General features: G+C 39.4%; 1 long non-coding RNA gene across 1 annotated transcript; it reads right to left on the bottom strand.

Annotated features, from left to right (window-relative positions):
* Nucleotides 1-4,136: 4,136 nt before the first annotated feature.
* On the bottom strand, nt 4,137-5,880 carry LOC127987939 (uncharacterized). The gene is made up of 3 exons (XR_008161475.1): nt 5,701-5,880; nt 4,818-5,605; nt 4,137-4,596 (listed from the first exon to the last, which is right to left on the bottom strand). It is a non-coding gene; the product is annotated as an uncharacterized LOC127987939 (long non-coding RNA).
* Between the last annotated feature and the right edge of the window lie 6,232 nt (nt 5,881-12,112).

Genomic DNA, 12,112 nt, shown 5'->3' with positions numbered 1-12,112 from the left:
TCCATTATACAACAATATGCCTAAGAGCAAAGCAAAGACTCAACATTTGAGGGGCGATTCTGGATCGTTCTGCAGATTGTGTGTTCCTCCCTGCCCGCACAAACGCTGTATGTTTCAGCTGTTGGCCAAGCAGAAGCTGCAGATGAAAGGAAGATTGCTATGTTACTTACTATTGCTGGAGTAGACGCTGTGGAAGTATACAACACATTTAATTTTGAAGATGAGGCGGATAAGAAGAAACTAGATAAGGTATTGGAAAAATCTGATGCTCATTGTTTGTCAAAGAAGAATGAGACCTATGAGCGATATGTATTTTGAACTCGACTGCAGCATGAAAGAGAGGCTTTTGATTGCTTTCTTACTGATATTAAGATAAAGGCAAAAACCTGTAATTTCGATGAAATAAAGGATTCCATGATTCGTGATCACATTGTTTTCGGCATATGTGACAAGAAAGTCAGAGAAAGATTGTTACGAGAGTCTGAACTCACATTGGATCATGCTGTTGAATTGTGCCAATCCAGTGAATTAGAGAGACAGCAAGTGATGCAGTTTGATGTTTCTTCAGTGACGTCCTCTCCGAATGCAGCCACAGCCATCGATGACATATCTTTCAGAGATAAGAAACGATGTAATGCAAGAAGCTTTAAAAGCACTGAAAATGAAACATTTCTTTTTAAACGTTGTGGGAGTAAACATAAGTTCAGACAATGTCCAGCATTTGGTAAACCACTTTGCAAAAATGTGCTTGTCAAAATAATTTAAACCGGAACACAGAGTACATGTCGTGGAGGATATAGATGATAGTGATATCTTGAGTGATTCCTTTTATGTGCAGATGGTTTCTGAAGAGGATGCAGCTCCAGGCTGGGCAAGAGGTGTCTCTATTGAGGATTCTGTGCAGTCCACTAAGTGGATTGTTCCTCTTGTGGTTAATGGGACAATAGTACCTTTTCAGTTAGACACTGGTGTTAAGTTCAACTTAATTAACATCTGAGATGTGAAAGTATTGAAAGAAAACCCCCTAATTCAAAAACAGATAGTTCCCTTTAAAACCTATAATGGACAACCAATTGAATCGCAAGGAATTTGTAGATTGAAGATACAAGTCAAAGGAAAGACAAAAAATGTAATGTTTGTTGTGGTTCCCAATGGCCATGAATCTCTTCTGGGAGATAGAGCATGTGAAGACCTTCAGCTGGTTAAACGAGTGTATCAAGTTAACAAAGAGAATGTAGTCGTTCACACTGTCTGTGATCGTGTTACTAATATTGTTAATCAGTTTTCAGATGTTTTTGAAGGTCAAGGAACACTTCCATATACGTACAAAATACAACTGAAGGATGACACTACACCTGTCATACATGCTCCTCGGCCCTGTTCCTGTCCCTCTGAAAGAGCCCTTGAAGCAAGAATTGGATCGTACAACCCATTTAGGAGTCATTCAAAGAATGGAACAACCAACTGATAAACTGGTAAACTCCATCACATGTGTGAAAAAAACCTAATGGGGAATTAAGAGTGTGTCTAGATCCAGAAGATCTTAATGATAACATTAAACAAGAACACTATCAGATACCCACACGTGAAGAGATTCTTAGTGAAATGTCAGGGGCAAGATTTTTTAGTCAATTATATGCATCCCAGGTTTTCTGGCAAATTCGATGAAGAGAATATTGAAAATTCTGAGAGTAGTGAATATTGTACATTTAATACTCCTTTTGGAAGATATTGATTTCTTCGTCTTCCATTTGGGAAGCCCCCAAGATTTTTCACCGTGCTATGGAAACACTTATTGAAGGACTTGAGGGTGTTCGTGTATATATTGATGATCTTGTGGTGTGGGGTCCACTCCTGAACAACATAATCAGCGACTATTAAAACTGATGGAAAGAATTAGAGCACATGATTTAAAGTTGAACAAGAAAAAGTGTTTATTTGGAATCACAAAGATAACCTTTTTAGGTAACTCATTGTCTGCAAAAGATGTGGAACCAGATCCAGCTAAAGTACAAGCCCTCTTGGAAATGCCTCCACCTAATGACAAAAGGGGAGTTTTACGTGCATTAGGTATGGTAAATTTCCTAGATAAATTTCTGCCAAATCTATCTACCAAAACTATCCATCTGAGAGCCTTGTCACAAAATGGTCTCAATACTTTCCTCTGGTCTTCCCCTTCCTTTGGGAGTCAAGGCTCACTCCACTCGGGGTATGGGGGCCTCTAAGGCCTTCTTAGCAGGTGTGTCCCTCTTGGACATCTGCAACGCAGATGGTCCACGCCCTCTACATTTGCCAGATTATACAATCTAGATATGCGGCCCACCCCCGGCTCTTCTGTCCTCTCGCCTTAGCTGTGCTCTTCGGATACACACTAGGCAGGGGTTTGGAAATCTGACAGCGTGGGGACATCATTCCCCAAAGCGTTCGACACAGCTCGAGTTCCTGAAGAGGAACGCCTCTGGGTTACGAATGTAACCCTAGTTTCTCGAAGGAACAAGACTCTGCGTCGTATCGCCATACTCCCGGCACCCCTGCCGGAGAGCTTGCTTCCCTGCTCGAAGCTGAAGCCAGCTACACAGCATGTGCCTTTATCGCTTCCTGGTCGCTACGTCACCCCGCCCATGACGTCACGCCCGGACAGATTGAACACTATATTCAGAGTTGATCTTGCCAAAGGTGTTTCCCCAAAGCGTTCGACTCAGAGTTCCTGAAGAGGAACTAGGGTCACATTCGTAACCTAGAGGGGTTACCAAAGCTGTGGTGTCATGTGATCAAAATAACATCACCATTCAAATTTACAGTTATAAATGAGGGTGGAGGAATCATCAAACTGGAAGAACATTGTGTGAAGACCACCCAAAGGTCAGTGAGTTTTTACAAACTTGATATCAAGGAGCATAATTGAAGGAGCAACATGACTTTGGTGTGAGAGACCTGGGTTCGAATCCACGGTGAGATACCAAGTGTCCCTGAGCAAGACACTTAACCCCTAGTTGTTCCAGAGGTGTGTACACCTCTGACATATATAGCAATTGTAAGTTGCTTTGGATAAAGGCGTCAGCTAAATGTATTTTCTATTTTATTCAAATATTCTACCGTCCCACTTTCATTTTCGAAAAGTGGGACAGTATGATTAGCCTAATGTGGTACAGTCCTTCAGTCAGTCAAAAATGTGTGGAGGGTTATGGTTTATGTGGCAAAAAAATATTATTTACATAGTTTTAGTCTTGTTATACAATATAAGAATGCTGTTACTGCAGATGGGATTAAATGTGATAAATGTGGTGTCTTGACATGCAAAGGACTGCTTGTTTTCAGAGATGTAATGAGTTAACCTCTGTAGGTTGTTTTTATTCAGGTCGTCCTCAAGGTTTGTGCAGGCTAGCTGCTAGAGGTTTTCAAAAAGACACTTATGATTGTATGTGTTTGTTTATTAAAATAGGAAGCATTAGGCAAACTGGTCTTAAATAAATGTTGATGATCTAGCCTAAAGTTAAGCTTAACTTAACATAAAGCATCAACTGTGGTTTTATTTTTTGTCTTTAAATAGGCCTAGGTTATGCCTGCTGTGGTTGTGTTTGTTGAACTAGAGAACAGTCAGGAATTCTAGTTACATAAAATAACACAGGTCTAAGATAATATTTGCTTAATGTCTTTATTATAAATGCATCAATACTATCATATTGTATTATCTGTCTGATGACGTTTGATTATCCATATTTTATCCATCTATAACCAAGAGAAAAACTAACTTTTAAGATTTGAATGTTCTACATGAAAGGTGATTTTGGCCTCTTATCAAAGACTTATCAGTGTCCCACATTAGGAACACATCTGTCCCACATTTTTCTCAGGCGACTTGCACCAAGAACCAAGAGCACCAATATGTCTAAAATTTATTTTAAGAATGTGGTATCTGCATTTTCTCTTTCGATTTATTTAGGACACATTCTGTTTTTTATTATGGTATTAGGTGTGGATTTAATTTTTAATATTATTATTATTATTATTTAATGCTACACATCGCAATATGTCACAGAAATCTGAAATGCCAAAAATTTCCTTCATTAGGGCAATTCACCCAATATATTGTTATTGGTTGGTGAGGTACAAACACACGAGGATGAAGGAGATAAAGAAAAAAGGTATTTTAATAAGAATATCCAGGAGACAGCTAAATAAATCCACATTAGATCAATGAATAAACATCAACGAGAACGGACAAAATACAGAAGAAGACTTTAAACCAAAACAGAGTTTGACCCCTCCCAGAACGGCATGTCCTCGTGCCGACAAAAAAGCCCAACAGAGGAGGGAGGGTGGATGATCAGGGGGCAGGTGTGGGGCAGGCAATGGAGAGGGAACATAGTCCATAGTGCCAGGGTGGAGTGAATGGAGGGAGCAGGGAGGAGCCATGGAGCCGACAACACCAGGGGGCCGACATACAGAGAACTGAGCCGATGGATGATGAGCCCAGAATGGAGACGAGCGGATGGAGAGCCAGGGTGACACTGAGGGTCCGGAGGGCCAAGGTGGAGCTGAAGTCTCATGCAACCAAGGCAGAGGCAGGGCTCTGGAAGACCGGAGTCGGAGCGACTGAGGATGGAGGCATATAGTTTCAACAAAATCAACATTACTCATCTTACTGAGGAAAATACAGAGAAACAAATAAGAGCATGCACAGTTTAGTACCATTATTTTTTTTTTTACTCCTGTTAAAAGTTTACTTCAAGTCATGCACTTGCATTCTTAATAAGTTAATTTGAAGTGAATTAATACAAATTACTACATTAAAACAATTACAAAAAAAATATTACCTTCAATTTTGTATAAATACATTCAGGAAGGAAATCGCTGAAGCTTATTTCCATTCCTGTTGACGCATTGCTCCAGAGCCACTGAGCAACTGCTGTCTTTTTTTCCACTTGATGTGTTTGTCTCGAAGTGACTTCTATCTTGCCCTGCACTAATTATCTGTGAAGAGACAGAAATGAATGTTTATATTAAAGTTTATTTTATATCAGGAAATTAGTCAGAACGCTTGCCTCTCACTATTGTTTCCAGGAGAGGACAGTGGCTAAATCCATCGAGGACACATGTGCTGCACTGAACAGGTGCATGATGGATACACACACCTAGAAAGACCGACTGAGCAGGAGAGGAATATCTCTTCAAAGTTTTCATCTAGGTGGATTTCCCTAACTGCACAGGAGCGTTAGATGGGAAGCACACCCTAATGTCCACACTGGTCCTTTAGAGGTCTGTTTGGGTTCATGGTCTCAAGAAGATTTGGAATCATGTTTCTATCTAGTCCAGTACTTTTCATATTATCATATTACTATGTTGTCTATAATAGGACCAGAACATTAAAGTGCTCTGCGGTCAACAACTGTTTTGTTTTCTCAACATCATTTAGAATTGAAACATATGACAGTACTTGACCTCTATGGAGAGTGATTAGGTCTGAGGCACATGAGAGAGGGAATCCCTCGCCTGCCTTCATTCTAGAGCCACCTTTTGAACCAGGGGTGCTCTAAGATCTGCTCTAAAGTCGGCCGCTTCGCTGGATCGCGGTTCAGACACTGGCCAATCAGATCACGGCATGCTGTAAGAGTTTGGAGGAGACATGTATGAACATATCTTCTGATGATTGAAGGTATATGGAAACATTAACATGTTTATCAGTCTCTGTTTCCTCACCTATGGACAAGGTGGGCTTCCAAAACTTAGGGGAAGCTTCCAATGTTTCCCGGATGTTGTAAAAGGGCAGCCGTCTGTTCACCATCAGATACAGCGTAACGCCCAGAGCCCAGACATTTGTTGGGACGGCGTGGTATTTGGGCTGCGAAAAAGCCTCTGGAGGACAGTACTCTGCTGCTCCTGCAAGCAAGAACATTTCATTTCCCACGCTTACTTTCCCAATAATTTGCAATAAAAAATAAATACAGAACGCCAGCTCACCTAAATATTTCCAGGTGTCGTAGCCTGTGCTCTCATACAGGTGAGCGGCGCCAAAGTCAATCAGCTTGATCTCCAGAGTGTCTGTGGTCACCAGGATGTTGTCAGCGTGGATGTCGTTGTGAAAAACGCCGTGGTCTATGCAGTGCTGCACTGCCAGGACTAACTGACGCATTAAGATGGACGCGATCGTTTCAGTCAGTCCTGACGAAACCGTGATGAACTTTCGCAGGACCATGCACGGTTGAGGGCACTCCAGAATAAGAGAGAAGATCTTGGGTCGATCAAACCACTCGTACATTTGTATGACGTAGGGGCTAACTGGAGGACGCCTCAACAGGAGCATCAGAGCCACTTCTCTAGGCAGAGGTGCGGAGCAACCAGGCTATGAACCACAACAAACTGCTTTAGTATTTTTACATGTAATCAACAGAGCCTTTCCAGCTCAAGGCTTTACCTTTCACTGTTATTTGTGGTGTGTTAACTACAGTAAATATGGTAAAACCCTTAAAGTGGGGTCACATTAGAAGAAAAGAAGGTTCCCTATTGTCTGTACGTATAAAAACACATATCAAATTTTGTAGATCTGTGTGCACCTTTGAATATGTCAACTAAATATGGATTCTTTCATCTTTGCCAACTTACAATTTTAAGATAACGCCTGTTGTTGAATTTGCACAGTCCTTTAATGGCAACCTGCAAAGAGATGAAAAACAGAATTATTATTTATTGTTCTCAGATTCTTCAGTATGTATTTTATTTTAAACATGCATTTGGATGGAGTGGACATGAGGATAATGTTCAGTGAAAGCGTGTTACCTCTTGGCCGTCAGATTTCCGTATTGCCTTGAACACCTTGCCGAAACTTCCGTTTCCAATCAATCCCTGCAGTGTGTATAAACTGTACATAGGTTCTGAAAAACACAAGAGATGGCAGGATTACAGCTCTTATATTATAGCACTGCTGGAATATGTCTCTTAAACAATGAGCAAACAATATGTACATGGTTAAAGTTTACATGTTAGGTGATATCAGAATTACGAAGTAAAAAATAATACTTGAAAAATAATAGAAAATGAGGGTAGAGCTGACATCGCACTCACCGGTCATTGGCTCCCAATTGGGAAGACCTGAGGCAGATGCCGGCTCGGTGTCAGGCACGTTCTGGAGCCCAGACGGTCCCGGGACAGACGCTGTTTCAGGACTGGACTCCACTCTTGTCCGTCTGCAACGGAGGAACGGCTTCTTAACAGCCTTCCATGCTCTCTTGAAGAAGGCATGGATTCTGCTTCTCCTGTTGCCTCGAGACGGAACTTCTTCATTGAAGAAAACCAAAGAGGAAAGTATTAGACCACATACAGTATCTGACCACAGTTTATATTTGTGTGTGTGTGTGTGTGTGTGTGTGTATATATATATATATATATATATATATATATATATATATATATATATATATATATATATATACTGCTATTATTTCCCAACAATAAAACACAGTTTATTTTATAATGAGATGAAAGTTCAGTTTGTAATACTAGTCTGACCTGTTGGGCTTTTCTCAGCAGAAGGCTGTGCACTCACTGCTTCTGCTTCTGCTTCTGCTTCTGCTTCTGCTTGTGAAGCGCTTGTTGACTGCACAGGCTGCTGGGACTCAGCTGGCAGTGAATCGACGCTCAACTCTTCGTCGATCCACTGACAGAAGCCGCTGCAGAAGCTGATGTTATCCAGCCACGCAGCCGCTTCTGTCTCATATACAGCGCTCTTGGGCACTGACTCAGATGAGGTGCACATCTTGATGCCGAGAGTGGACGAACTCTGTGTAGACTCGAAGATTTAGTCTGTACTCTGTGCGTTTCTGTCTGCAGACTCGCGCAAGTAGACTTTTTCTACCGCTCTGTAAACTTGCTCAAGTGACAGTCTTCACAAACGCTCAGATTCTCACCAACTGCGCGTCGACTCTGTGAGTAAGCGCTTATCAGGGACCGGCGAGTGACGTCATCGCGAGGTTCGAACGTTCCAAATGGAGCGCAAGAGAGCAGAAGTGTCATAGTGCATTATTTAAAACAGGGTTTTTTGTTTGTTTGTTTTTTTTTACACGGCGTGGCTCCCCATTACAGTAGCTGATGGACAAGACGCTTCAAAATGTGTATTAAGTAGATCGCACACAGGACGAGAAGCACAGCCCCACTTAAGTACTAATTAATAAAATAAGTAACTTTTTATTATTTTTTATTATTTTTATTGTCATTATTTATTTATTCGTATTGATAATAGCTGAGTTTTGAACATTAATTGAGTGTTTAATATTGTCATTTTGCATTATTGACACACGATTTTCCTATTTAATACTGTGAAGTCATCTGACACAATCTGTATTGTTAAAAGCATTAAATAAATTTGACTTGACATACTCAAATAAAATAATCTGTATTATGTTAAGTCTGTTACTGTTTTGTTGTAGGCCATCTGTTGTCTGTTGTTACAAGGTAGTGGTATTATTTGTTTAGCTAATGTTTTAGCTAGCCAGCCTGAGTGAAAACGTAAACAAACACCTAGTTTTTATTTCAATAAAACAAATGTAATATATTTTAGTTTAGGTTTCAGTTTATATTATCTATCTATCTATCTATCTATCTGTCTATCTATCTCTCTCTCTCTCTCTCTCTCTCTCTCTCTCTCTCTCTCTCTATATATATATATATATATATATATATATATATGCAGGTGCTGGTCATATAGTTAGAATATCATCAATATCATTATTTCACTTATTCCATTCAAAAAGTGAAACTTGTATATTATATTTATTCATTACACACAGGCTGATATATTTCAAATGTTTATTTCATTTAATTTTTATATTTATAATTGACAACTAAGAAAAATCCCAAATTCAGTATCTCAGAAAATTAGAATATTGTGAAAAGGTTCAATACTGAAGACACCTGGTGCCACACTCTAATCAGCTAATTAACTCAAAACACCTGCAAAGGCCTTTAAATGGTCTCTCAGTCTAGTTCTGTAGGCTACACAATCATGGGGAAGACTGCTGACTTGACAGATGTCCAAAAGACGACCATTGACTCCTTGCAAGGAGGGCAAGACATAAAAGGTCATTGCAAAAGAGGCTGGCTGTTCACAGAGCTCTGTGTCCAAGCACATTAATATAGAGGCGAAGGGAAGGAAAAAGTCTGCAGCTGGAGTCAGTGCTTCAAGAACCACTACACACAAACATATGCAAGACATGGGTTTCAGCTGTCGGATTCCTTGTGGTTGTAACGGTATGAAATTTTTACAGTATGATAATCGTCTCAGAAATACCATGATTATACAGTTTCACTGTATATGGCATTGAACAATCAAATACCATATTTAAATTTTTTTTTTTTGGGGGGGGGGGGGGGAATGAACAAATGTTTGAAAGCATGTGTTTATTCAAATATCATTAATCAAAAACAAAACCATTTTACCATTGATTAATTATTAGTTTAATAACTTATATTTATCATTAATAATTCATACAAATTCATAAATTCTGGTTTGACTTAATTTTTTTGAATTCTGTAATTTTATGATTTAATACAAATATACTATCAGAAATGATGGTAATGAAAATGCATACAAATTTAACAATTTGATGTTTTAAAACATTTATTGTTTTATGTTTTTGCAATGGGCTGCACAACAGAGAATTACTAAATTAAAATGAGGGAAAAATTATGTTCCCTAATGTTTATGTAAATTATTATTTTAGAAGTAGTCAAGTCAAGTCAAGTTTATTTATACAGCACTTTCAACAAAATACATTGCGTCACAGCAACTGAACAACATTCATTAGGAAAACAGTGGCAATAATGCAAAATGACAGTTAAAGGCAGTTCATCATTGACTTCAGTGATGTCATCTCTCTGTTCAGTTAAATAGTGTCTGTGCATTTATTTGCAATCAAGTCAACAATATCGCTGTAGGTGAAGTGACCCCAACTAAGCAAGCCAGAGGCGACAGCGGCAAGGAACCGAAACTCCATCCGTGACAGAATGGAGAAAAAAACCTCGGGAGAAACCAGGCTCAGTTGGGAGGCCAGTTCTCCTCTGACCAGACAAAACCAGTAGTTCAATTCCAGGCTGCAGCAAAGTCAGATTGTGCACAAGAATCATCTGTTTCCTGTGGTCTTGTCCTGGTGGTCCTCTGAGACAAGGTCTTTACAGGGGATCTGTATCTGGGGCTCTAGTTGTCCTGGTCTCCACTATCTTTCAGGGCAGTAGAGGTCCTTTCTAGGTGGTGATCCACCATCTGGTCTGGATACGTACTGGATCCGGGCGACTGCAGTGACCCTCTGATCTGGACACAGACTGGATCTGGTGGCTACGGTGACCTCGGAACAAGAGAGAAACAGACTAATATTAGCGTAGATGCCATTCTTCTAATGATGTAGAAAGTACATAGGGTGTTATGGGAAGTGTTTTGGAGGCAAGTTTTGAGAACATAGCGGACCTAGAGGATTATAATGTAAAAGGAGCTCATTCAAATACTGAGGTGCTAAACCATTCAGGGCTTTATAAGTAATAAGTAATATTTTAAAATCTATACGATGTTTGATAGGGAGCCAGTGCAGTGTGGACAGGACCAGGCTAATATGGTCATGCTTCCTGGTTCTAGTAAGAACTCTTGCTGCTGCATTTTGGACTAGCTGTAGTTTGTTTACCAACCGTGCAGAACAACCACCCAATAAAGCATTACAATAATCTAACCTTGAGGTCATAAATGCATGGATTAACATTTCTGCATTTGACATTGAGAGCATAGGCTGTAATTTAGATATATTTTTGAGATGAAAAAATGCAGTTTTACAAATGCTAGAAACGTGTCTTTCTAAGGAAAGATTGCAATCAAATAGCACACCTAGGTTCCTAACTGATGACGAAGAATTGACAGAGCAGCCATCAAGTCTTAGACAGTGTTCTAGGTTACTACAAGCAGAGTTTTTAGGTACTATAATTAACACCTCTGGGGGTTTTTTTTTCAGAATTTAGCAGTAAGAAATTACTTGTCATCCATTTTTTTATATCGACTATGCATTCCATTAGTTTTTCAAATTGGTGTGTCTCACCGGGCCACGAAGAAATATAGAGCTGAGTATCAACAGGCGTAACAGTGAAAGCTAACACCATGTTTCCTGATGATATCTCCCAAGGGTAACATATAAAGCGTGAAGTGTAGCGGCCCCTAGTACTGAGCCTTGAGGTACTCCATACTGCACTTGTGATCAATATGATACATCTTCATTCACTGCTACGAACTGATGGCAGACATATAAGTACGATTTAAACCATGCTAATGCACTTCCATTAATGCCAACAAATTGTTCAAGACTATGGAAAAGAATGTTGCGGTCTATTGTGTCAAATGCAGCACTAAGATCCAATAAAACTAATAGAGAGATACAACCACGATCAGATGATAAGAGCAGGTCATATGTAACTTTAAGGAGAGCAGTCTCAGTACTATGATACGGTCTAAATCCTGACTGGAAATCCTCACATATACCATTTTTCTCCAAGAAGGAATATAATTGTGAGGATACCACCTTTTCTAGTATCTTGGACAGAAAAGGGAGATTCGAGATTGGTCTATAATTAACTAGTTCTTTGGGGTCAAGTTGTGTTTTTTTTTTATGAAAGGCTTAATAACAGCCAGTTTGAAGCTTTTGGGGACATATCCTAATAACAATGAGGAATTAATAATATCCTATAGGACCTATGACTTCTGGAAGCACCTCTTTTAGGAGCTTAGATGGTATAGGGTCTAACATACATGTTGCTACGTTATAGTACAATCATAATTTTTGTCAATTTCTTTGAGTTAAAAAGCAGACTTTTATTTGGAAGAGCTGTATTGAAGAGCTTTGAGTGTCAATGTATTTGTTTTTGAAAGTGGTTTTCTCAAATAAAATGCTGAAATGATTATTAATTGTTCTCTCAGTGAGGCTCTCAGTGTTTGTGTTCTCAGATAGTGAGACAGCAGGCACTGTTAAACCTGGCACTTTAAGTGTAAAATTAGCCTATATATAAATATATATTTATATAGCAGTGCTTTTGTTTATTTTACAGCTTTGTTTTTTTATTTATTCATCAATCCATCAAATCACAC

This window comes from Carassius gibelio, chromosome B22, assembly GCF_023724105.1.
Source record: "Carassius gibelio isolate Cgi1373 ecotype wild population from Czech Republic chromosome B22, carGib1.2-hapl.c, whole genome shotgun sequence".
Classification (NCBI taxonomy): Eukaryota; Metazoa; Chordata; class Actinopteri; order Cypriniformes; family Cyprinidae; genus Carassius; species Carassius gibelio.
The sequence above is the reverse complement of the archived record's forward strand: the minus strand, read 5'-3'. Positions and strand labels throughout refer to the sequence as shown.